At 44.6% G+C, this 11,108-nt stretch overlaps 1 pseudogene; it reads left to right on the plus strand.

The window, feature by feature from the left end:
* The first annotated feature begins 725 nt into the window (after positions 1–725).
* LOC122231282 lies at positions 726–10,553 on the plus strand (annotated as a pseudogene).
* The last annotated feature ends 555 nt before the right edge of the window (positions 10,554–11,108 follow it).

Below are 11,108 nucleotides of genomic sequence, written 5' to 3' on the forward strand. Positions count from 1 at the left end.
ACCCAGGAGCGGAGCCTGACGTCTCAACACGTAGGGCCAGTAGGGGTACGTAGCGGGCAGACAGCAGGCTTGGACTCCATCGTGTCCCGTGTCCTCGATTCCCTCTAGTGACCCTTGGTCAGGGGCAGGGGTCTTGTCTCCAACAGCACAGTTTGGCACAAGGCACAAAATGCACCGTGGTTCGAATTTAGAAGCTGCTCGATTAAAAATTAGCTTCATAAGGGGATTGAGTCATCAGAATAACAGCAGACAGAAGCCGGTGGTGGATGATTCTTCAGAGTCTAATACCCTTTCTCTTTCGTTAGGCTCCCCACACTGCCTTGGGGGGCCTCTCAGGCCATGACTGGGGCAGTTCACCTTTACGTCCTCTGGGAATCTACCCGCGCGTTACACTTCAGTTGATAGTGAAAAAAAAAGAAAAGAAAAATATGTGTTCTTTGGGAAGAAAACAGGAAAAAGGATTAAACCCTCTAATTATTAGTGTGTAAAGCTTCCCACTTTTTCCTCAGTTTTCTTACGCTAAAAGCTATCCGACAAGGTGTTGGTTTCTCAATGTAATACCTAGAGGAGTAAACAGTCGTTAACAAGATAAGACTTTGTTAAAACAAATGAACAGATAATCCGACGGAAGAATTGGAAAACCAATAAACATCGAGAGTACTGAGGGGCGACTGAGCACAGAGGACAGGAAACTGCCAGCTGAGGGCTGCCCAGAAGTGCTTTACATGGAGGACAGAAACTGTGGCCTCTCCTCAGGAGACATCATGTGGTACCAGGGGGCAAGAGGATTGTGTACGAAGGTGGGCCGCACCTGCCAATGTGCCGTGAGAAACAGAACCACACGTTCCCTAGGTCTGGGATTCAGTGATTGCCCCTCCTAGCCACCTCTCGCTGTCTCTCAGGGTCCACCCTGTGAAGCCCCCTACAAAGCGGGTCCACAGCGCCGTGAGCATCAGACTCTCCGTGGAGGTGCCCCTGCACAGTGGTTCACGAGGACACGTCGCTCGTACACAGATCTGGCAAAGGATGACCCGCGAAGCGTGAAAGCAGCAGAAAAGCAAAAGGGTGATGAATTCAAGTGAATCTCGGTGGTTTAGTTTAGGGTTTGATTACGTTTGTAATGAAACCGGCTTTGCCTACTCGTGCATCATTCCGGGAATGTTCCCTTCTCTGGCATCATCCCTTTTCCTTATCTTCCCTCTGGGCTGCTTCCAGCGTGTATACAAATAGGTTTATCTTTATCGCCTTATAAAAATGTCCTCTCTGGACTGGACTGCCCCCCTCCCCTACTCTCCATTTTTCTGGTCTCCTTTTGCAGCAAGAACTTCTGGAAAGATTTGGCTATTCACTATATCCTCCTCCAATTCTCTGTCGCCGCACTCAAACATCACCGCACTTCGGCCACTACCACTCCCCCCAGACTGCTTTTGCAAGGTCACTGGTGATGGCCACAGTACTGAGTCAACGCACAGCCCCCATCCCCTTGACGTACCAGCAACATTCGATGCTTTTGATCGTGTTCGACTTCTTGGAAATGCTTTCTTCGCTTGGCATTCACAGCCAGGCACACCAGCTGCCTCCTTTACAGGTGTATCCTCTTCCCCCTGTCCAGCGCTTGGTTCTTAGACCCTCGCCTGTTTCTCCCTATTCTCCCCCCAGGATCTCGTGGCTTTAAATATCATCTCTTTGTTGATGACTGGCAGATTTATACCTCCATGCTGGACCTTCCCCTGGAACCCTTAGCTCATCCAGCCAGCCATCTACTCAGAAACTCCACTTGGATGTCTCAAAAGATCTCAAAAATGAATATGGCCCACACTGAATTCCTGATCTTCCGGCCACCCTCAGATTTGGATCACCCCAAAATCTTCCCCACCTCAGTCAGTACCACCCATCCTTCCACTTGTTAAAGCCCAAAATCTCAGCATTAACTGTAATTTCCTTAAAGTCAGAGTTTTTTCTTCTTTTCCCATAGGTAGAAGGACCCTAATAAAATGTCATAGGTCCCTTTGAGGAGGGACCTGGTGCCACAAGTACCATAAATCTTCCTCCCAGTCTCCCCCAAAAGGAATGTGATCATGTGCCAGGGTGACTGTGCACTGTGGGCGTGGAAATACCCAGACCTTTCTGGGATTACTGAAGACTGGCTCTGAGTTGGCACTCATTCCTGAAACCCCAAAATGCCACTGTGGTCTACCAGACCAAGTGAGGGTCTGTGGAAGTCAGATGAGTGATGTAACTCTGGCCTAAGTCACTGGCTCACTGGGTCCAGATACCCAGCCTGTGATTATTTCACTAATGTCTAGTTCCCTAATCCCAAGTAAGCCTTATTTAATTGGAGTAGACATTCTCAATACCTGGCGAATCCTCCCACAGAGGGAGGGCAGAATATGATAGTTAATATGGCAGACTTCAGAGCCAGCTTGCCTAGGTTCGGATCCTATATATGACAATGGCCGTGTGACCTTGGACAACTCTCTTAGCTTCTCTGGGTTTTAGTCTCCTAATCTTAAAAATGCCCTGTAAAGATGATATGAGGACCAAATGAGTTAGTATTTGTCAGATGCTTAGAACAGTACCTGCACATTATGTAAATGCTACATCAGTGTTGCTTAAGTAAATAAAACCCTTAATCCCTTTCTTGATCTCACACTGTCCCTCACATCGGTCAGGAAATCCTTGTGGCTTTGCCTTCAGAAAGTATCTCCAATTGGACAATTTACCCCACTCCTCACTGCTGCCAGCCTAGAGCCAGCCACCACTGCCTCTTGTCTGGATTATTCGCAGTAACCTCTTAACTGATCAGGCCGTCCGTTACCTCTCTAACCTCATCTCTTAACGTTCTCCTCCATATTGACTCCACTGCCTTCCAGCCACACAGCTGCTTGCTGCTTCTCAAAGACTCCAGGCTTCCTCTCACCTCAGTGCCTTTGCACTGGCTATTTCCTCCGCCGAGGATGTTCTTGTCTCGGATATCCTCACGTCCCAACACTCGTGTTGTGCTCAAACGTCACCTTCCTAATGAAGCCCACTCTGACCGTTCCTATTTAAACTGCAGTGGTATCCCGTGCATAGTCCCAACACATGCATACAAACTCCCTGCCCTGCTCTATTTTAATGATACTTGGTCACCTTCAAGGGCCCCTGGGTGGCTCAGTCAGCTAAGCATCCGACTTCAGCTCAGGTCATGATCCCACGTTTCGTGAGTTCAAGTCCCGTGTCCGACTCTGTGCTGGCAGCTCAGAGCCTGGATTGTGCTTCACATTCTCCCCCCTCCTCCCTCTCTCTCCACCCCTCCTCTCAAAAATAAATAAACATTTAAAAATTTTTTTTAAAAAATAGCGCTTGGTCACCTTCAAAAATGTGTGCAGGTTACTGTATTTACTGGATCCCACAGAAGATCATGAAAAAGTCCCAAAGGATTAAAGATCCACTAGATGGAAGGGACCGACCCAGATCACTGCTTGGAGAATTGTCCGCGAGAACCTCCATGAGCAAGGACTCACTGCTTGCCAGGCGGTGTGTCCCCAGTTCAGAGGAGCAGACTGCTGGCCCGCCTGGCTTCACCATCCTTTGCGAGCCCCCCCCCCCTCAGCTGCTCAGCTCATACCCCAAGAGGGAACAGAACCCGCGTAGGGAAACAATGACAGTAGTACCAGAGAGGGAAAAACAAGCAAAGTGCCCCCAAACTGGCATCTCCTTGTGAACAAGGACGGCTGCAGAAGAAGCAGCTTTCATTTTTCAACGAGGTTTTAAAAAATAATAGTAACAATAGTGCTCACAGAAATTCAATCTCAATTTGAGGAAAAAAGACTCTAGGATGCTCAAAGAGGGTTTTCTCCCCCCCCCCACCTTTTTTTTAACTTTACATATTCCAGCGCTGAATTGAAGAAGCTGTTATTCTCTGTTGGGGATTGAATCTGGGCATGTATGATCGAGCAAAGGATATCTTCACACAGAAAGCAAAAACACAGAGACATGGAAATCATTATGAGAAGTTTTCTAAAAGGGCTCAGGGGACAGATGCAGTGACCTAACGTGAATAATAGGAGTTCCGAGGGAGGGAAAGGCAACAGATGCAGGAATGCATTAATTAAGGAAATAATAGAAGACATTTCCCCTGGTTTGAAGAAAGACTTGAGTCTGCAAATTTAAAGTGCTCATGGAGTTTCGGGCAGAATTGATGGGGGGGTGGGGAATGAAAAATAAACAAAACACACTTGGTCATGTCCTAGCAGAGTTCCTAAATTTAAGCATGATATATATATATATATATATATATATATATATATATATATATATACACACACACACATATGTGTGTGTGTATGTATATAAAGGCTGTCAGACATGAAAACTAGATTACTTACAAAGGACAAGAGCCAACACCAATTGCATTCCTGCACTGAACAGAAGAAGACAGGAGAACTGAGGAACTCCACTCCCAGAATTGGCGGAGGAGGATTCCAACCCCAAATCCTATCCCTTGCTGAGAGAGCCACCTGCTAGGGGAGGGGAGGCTGTGAGCCACTGTGCAAAGATCCAGGGCCGTGTCACTCGTAGATATTTCGTCTAAGGAAGTACTTTGTGAACGACCCTTAGACAACAAAATGCAAATTATGATAACGTCTGCAGTGGGGCACAAGGTGGTGAGGAAAGAGCATGACTGTGAGTCTGTCTGTACACATGTACGTGTGTGTGTGCCGTTGGCCACTCAGGTACACCTATATTTATGTCTGAATTGAAGATAATGGGGTGCTTGGGAATTTGTAAGGCAAGTGGGAAATAATGGTCATGCAAATAGAGGGAACATCCTACAGAGGCACCTGGGTGGCTCAGTCCGTTAAGCCTCTGACTTCGGTTCAGGTCGTGATCTCATGGTTCCTGTGTTCAAGCCCCACATCAGGCTTTGCACTGAGAGCTCAGAACCTGCCTGGGATTCTCTCTCTCTGCCCCTCCCCCACTTGAGCTCGCTCCCTCTGTCTCTCTCTCTCTCTCTCTCTCTCTCTCTCCCCCTCTTTCTCTTTCTCTCTCAAAATAAATAAATAAACTTAAAAAAATCCTACAGGAAAACCCTACAAACGTCTAAAAGTACTAAACTGTCTCATGGATCCTTGGGAATGGAGGAAGGAGCAAGCAGAGAAGGGAAGAACTTTTCTTAGGTTTTTATCGGAGGTAAAGAGCGTTATGAAAGTGGAAGAGGGCAGTCAGAAAAGAAAACGCTTTGATGGAGAGATATAGCTTGACCCCTTGTTTTCACATCAATAGCAGGGCAAGAAAGGGCTCAGTAGAAATGAGCAAAATAGAATAATACCCAGAAGAGTGGGAGATTGTGCTAGAACCTCTGAATTTAATAGGCAAAATGGAGAGAATGAATAGTACCTTTATCAACCCACCGAAATTAAGGGGGAAAAGGGAATGACAAAGGAACATAAATGGCATGCATAAGGTAAGATGAAAGAAATAAAATCAAAGACATCTGATATTCCATTAAATGTGAATGGGCTGGATTCGTCTTTCAACGACAAAAAAAAAAAATTGCCAGATTGGACTTTAAAAAGCAGACGTATCTTATTTCAAGCCACCCTTACAGTGAAGTGATTTGTTTAATGTGGAAAAGAAAGGAAGAGGCAAGCAGATATTGGGAAAATACATTCTTTGAAAAACAAAAAGAAAGGAAAGAGGGAAAAGCAGCAATACAATTATAATTAGCAAAGCAACATTAAAGATTAAAAGCATTGAGGCGCCTGGGTGGCTCAGTCAGTTAAGCGTCCGACTGTTGATCTCAGCTCGGGTCTTGATCTCAGGGTTGTGAGTTCAAGCCCTGTGTTGGATTCTGCACTTGGTGTGAGGCCTACTTATAGATAAATAGATAAATAAATAAATAAATAAATAAATAATAAATCGATTAAAAGCAGGACAAGAAGGTTATAAAATATCAACACCCTTTATGAAAAGGATGTAACAGTCCTAACTCTCTCTATTCCAAATATCTAAAAAGCTAAATATATCAACCAAACACCTTTAGAAATATTTTAATAAGGCATAAACATTGATTTTATAGTGAGTTATTATTTGTTTTAGTGTTTATCTATTTTTGAGAGAGAGAAAGACAGAGTGCAAGCAGGGGAGGGGTAGGGAGAGAGGGAGACACAGAATCCAAAGCAGGCTCCAGGTCTAAGCTGTCAGCACAGAGTCCGAAGCGGGACTCGATTCCACGAACTGCAAGGTCATGACCTGAGCTATAGTCAGACGTTTAACCGACTGAGCCCCCCAGGCGCCCCACCTTGGTCTATCTTTAAAGTGGCCTTTCTTTTCTGAAATGATAGCAGATGGCAAGTGTTTTTTAACGTTCTTGAAAAATAATATTTCCGAGACTATGACCCCCCCAATAAATTAATTCATGTTGAATATAAGATGTATTGCTCTGTGAAGCCAAGTGTGTGGGGACCCCTGTTCTCCATGATTTCTTTTCTAGAGCTCTAAAGACTATCCACGCTACAAGGAAATCATGTTTCTGCAATTGCCTTGCACTGTGTGTAAATGCACTTGACCAGAAAGGGGAGGTGTCCAGTCATTTAAGGAACCAGATTTCCTCTGGAGGGTTGGGGGATGTAACAGTCCTGCCCTGGGAGTTTCAAAGAAAATTGCTGCATTGCAAAGCATCGCCAAGACTGATGATTCCTAGCCCTTTATAAAATCCCTGATGGGGGGCGCCTGAGTGGCTCAGTCGGTTAAGCCTCTGACTTCAGCTCAGGTCATGATCTCGCAGTCCATGAGTTCAAGCCCCACATTGGGCTCTGTGCTGACAGCTCAGAGCCTGGAGCCTGCTTTGGATTCTGTGTCTCCCCCTCTCTCTGCCCCTTCCCTGTGCATGCACGTGTGCTCACTCTCTCTCTCTCTCTCTCAAAAATAAACATTAAAAAAAAAAATCCCTGATGGAGTCTGTCCCCACATTACCAACCCATGTCCATTACCAACTGTGTACTTGGTCCGCCCCCCCTCCCGCCCCATATTCTACTTAGGAATCTCATCATAATCCAATATCATTACAGAAGAAAAACTGTCAGATACACACAGAGAAATCATCATTAATATGACAAAGTTGCCCCGAATCTGGCTTCAAAATTCAAAAGAAAGGGGCGCCTGGGTGGCTCAGTCAGTTGAGCGACCGACTTCGGCTCAGGTCACAATCTCGCGGTATGTGAGTTCGAGCCCCGCGTCGGGCTCTGTGCTGACTGCTCAGAGCCTGGAGCCTGTTTCGGATTCTGCGTCTCCCTCTCTCTCTGACCCTCCCCCGTTCATGCTCTGTCTCTCTCTGTCTCAAAAATAAATAAACGTTAAAAAAAAAAATTAAAAAAAAAACAAAAACAAAATTCAAAAGAAAAAAAAATTGGAGGTTATAATTTTACCAACATCAGACCAAAGATAGACAAGTACCATCTCCATGTACAGTATCCTTTTTTATCCTCTAAGATTTCAAAATGATTTCTAATGTTATTATCATTTTGTGATTCAAATTTTAGGGACTTTATTTTTTTTTAATTTTTCTCTAACATTTATTTGTTTTTGAGAGACAGAGAGAGAGAGATAGAGAGAGCATGAGTGGGGGAGGAGCAGAGAGAGAAAGAGAGAGAGAGAGACAGAATCAGAAGCAGGCTCCAGGCTCTGAGCTGTCAGCACAGAGCCTGACACGGGCCTCGAACCCACAAACCACGAGATCAGGACCTGAGCCAAAGTCAGATGCTTAACCAACTGAGCCACCCAGGCGCCCCTTATGGAGCTTACTTTAAACCCAAGTGGAATTTGGAAATTTGGCTCATTTAACGTGGTGTTTCCCTTCTTCCCACCATGGGAGACAGCATGGCGTGGGGAACTTTGGTCTGTCTCACAGCAAGTATCTGAATTCAAATCATGCCTGAAAATTGTTTATTACCTGTGCTGCTTTCAGCAAGCTTGTAACCTCTCCAAGCCTCAGTTTCACATCTGTAAAATGGGTATTGTAAGACCAACAACACATAGTTGCGGCGTATCTGATGTGAAGTACTCAAGAAATGCTAGTCCTATTTTTATAAAAAATCTAATTAGACCTCCAATTTTAATTTTAAGTGAACTTTCACAGGTTGCCTCCTTTTCTGCTTGGATTATTAAAAAAAAATAGGGAGGAAGAGTTTAAATTTGCGTTTCAAGTTTGTGAAGAATTATACAAATGAATCTGGAGAGAAAAGATTTTACGCCAAATGTTTTGCCTCCTCATAACCCCAGATACCCACAAATAAGAACCACGGGTGATCCGAGCTTTAATTTTACACCACTGTCTCTTTAACTAAACAGTCCTTAGCACCGTGCTTTGGCGCTGAATCATTACTGACTCAGAGGTTTATAAATACTGCTCCTTGAATCACTTGGAATTTTCTTTGCTTGTCCCCTACTTCCCTCTCTAAGTTTCAGTCGGACCTGACCCTGTAAAGAGAGTGATATCTGACAAGTTCACTTCCCACACTACGGGGCCGCTAAGTCTCTATGACGTATATGCTGCGTTTATAAGAAGGAACATTCTAAAAATAAGCTTAATATATTCTCACTCAATTCATTAAATAGCTGATCCAACTTAAAGACAGTGAGCTGCACTCATCAGTTTTCTCTAACACCTTACGAAATGTCGGAGACAGAGGAGTGCCTGGTTGGCCCCGTCGGTTAAGAGTCTCCTTGGGCTCAGGTCGTGATCTCACGGTTTGTGGGTTTGAGCCCCACGTCAGGCTCTCTGCCGTCAGCGCAGAGCCTGCTTCCGATTCTGTGTCTCCCTCTCTCTCTGCCCCTCCCCCACTCATGCTCTCTGTGTCTCTCAAAAATAAATAAACATTAAAAAATGTCCAAAATTAGGACACCACTCTTACTCCCTTCAAGGTAAATTAGAATGCATACATCTTTATAGGGGGAAAAATGCTTCAAGAAATAATGTAAATAGGGAGCCTGGGTGGCTCAGTCAGTTAAGCATCTGACTTCGGCTCGGGTCGTGATCTCATGGTTTGTGGGTTCCAGCCCCATGTCGGGCCCTGTGCTGACAGCTCAGAGCCTCAAGCCTGCTTCAGATTCTGTGTCTCCCTCTCTCTCTCTCTGCCCCTCCCCACCCTCATACTCTGTCTCTGTCTCTCAAAAATAAGTAAACATTTAAAAATTTTTAATAACAATAATATAAATACATGACATTTGAAATCTAAGCCTCATTTGGTAGAAATAGTGAAAAGATAACACTCAGTAAAAAACAGCCGAGGTGCCTTGTTGAAGGCAGCCGAAATGTGATTGCTGGTACGTAAATCAAATAAGGGATTTGTTTGAGTAATAGCGGGTGAGGAATTACAGACAGAATGCACAAGTCAACACTGTTAGAGTCAACTCATCATCTGTGCTAACAATAATGTACAGCAGCAAAGATAATCCCCAAATCTTGCACATTGCTTTTGTATTATCACATTATTTGCAGTAGATTGTTTTTCCCAGTTATATTTGAGATTTGTTTGCTTTTTTGTGTATTCATGACCTGATAGCTGGCGAAAAATACCCAGCAGCACCCTCAAGGGCGCAGGGAAGCCAGGGAGATAAAATTTTGCCAGAGATAATCTACAGAACGAATTGTGTCTGCAGGCGAGTGGGAGGTGTTTGGAGGGAGGCCAGTCACAATACTTGATGGCTCTGCCGTCTGTCAGCCACCCTACAGGTGGCCCGGGGAGAAGCAGGCTTACAAGCACACCTACTCACTGCAATCACTCTCCTTTCCTTCAGGCCCAAGCCCACCGCTCCAGAGCTCTTGTGGTTAGAGCACTGTAGATGACGGGTCTCGAAAAAAGGAGCGTCCCTTCTGTGACCCAGGTAAGAAAGGCTCACCGGAGTTCTGGGTGAGAGCCCCCTGGGCTTCTTTGGGGCCAGAGGAATCCTGAAACCATGGATCAGGAGACACGCTTGAGATGTGTGTTGGTTTGTTTTTCTGGCCCTGAAATCACCCTAAAAATGGAACGTATTGTAGAACAGACCTATCTATGTTCGGGGGCAGCAGAATCCACACAGAACCCTGTTTCCTGGTGTTCCGGGGAAAAGCTTTCATCTCGCGGGCTGTACTCTTCAGTATGGCTGTATACACAATAATTCATTGTGCTTTCGAACATGCCGGTGATGTTAAGTGTTCTGCATCATCTACAGAGCCTACCATTCAAAATCAGATACCGTCTTCGCAGAAAATCTTAGTTGACATTTTTATGGTCTCCAAAGAGGTGACATCGTGATTGCAAAAATGCTGAGTGATCCAAAATCAAATATTTGCCGAGGGAGACAAAATTTTCCCCAGTAGTTCATCAGATTTCTTTAAAAGTCATAGCGATGGGCCAGTGGCTCAGGTTTGACTAGAAGATGCTAATCTATAGAATTCTGCAGATTCCGGGTACCATGGGACCTATTCCATGTGGACAAATAAGAGGATGTAGCTTAAGATTTGGCCTCCGAGTGACTTGGGATTTCTAAGTGACAGCCCTCATAGCCACAGATTTTCTGATGATTAGCTAACATGTATTCTTTTGACTTGATTATTGTCTCCTATTCAAGTGAATTTATTATTGCCACTGAAACCATTTATTTACCAAGAAAATATTTATTGTTCAAAAAAAGGATCACCCCCAAATTTGGGGGAGCAAAGTCCAAAGAAAACTGATATGAACCAGTTGAAAAATGAATGAACTTGGCCACATTGCTCAGAGTGACCAGAAAAAAGGATTTTCCAAGGAATCTTTCTGATTCCTAAGAAGGAGATGAATCACGATTTGTGCAAAACCTCTCAGTAATATTTTAAATTCTAGGGAAGGTGACCCCGAGACAACTAGTTTCAAACCCTCTGCCCAGAAATGGACAAAATCATGAAAGTAAAATATCAGAAACAAGTCCTCAGTGCTGAAGTAACACATCAGCAGAGGATTATATGATCTATAAGGCAAAGGTGAAACAGAATCAAAAGATCTCACCAAAAGCCCACTTGGTTTTCCTGCCCTGGAGGTGGGGCCATGTTGAAGGAAGAGAAGCAAGTCCTGACAGATTTCTCCAGAAATCCTAACAATGAGAGT

The sequence above is a fragment of the Panthera tigris genome, chromosome D1 (assembly GCF_018350195.1).
Source record: "Panthera tigris isolate Pti1 chromosome D1, P.tigris_Pti1_mat1.1, whole genome shotgun sequence".
Classification (NCBI taxonomy): Eukaryota; Metazoa; Chordata; class Mammalia; order Carnivora; family Felidae; genus Panthera; species Panthera tigris.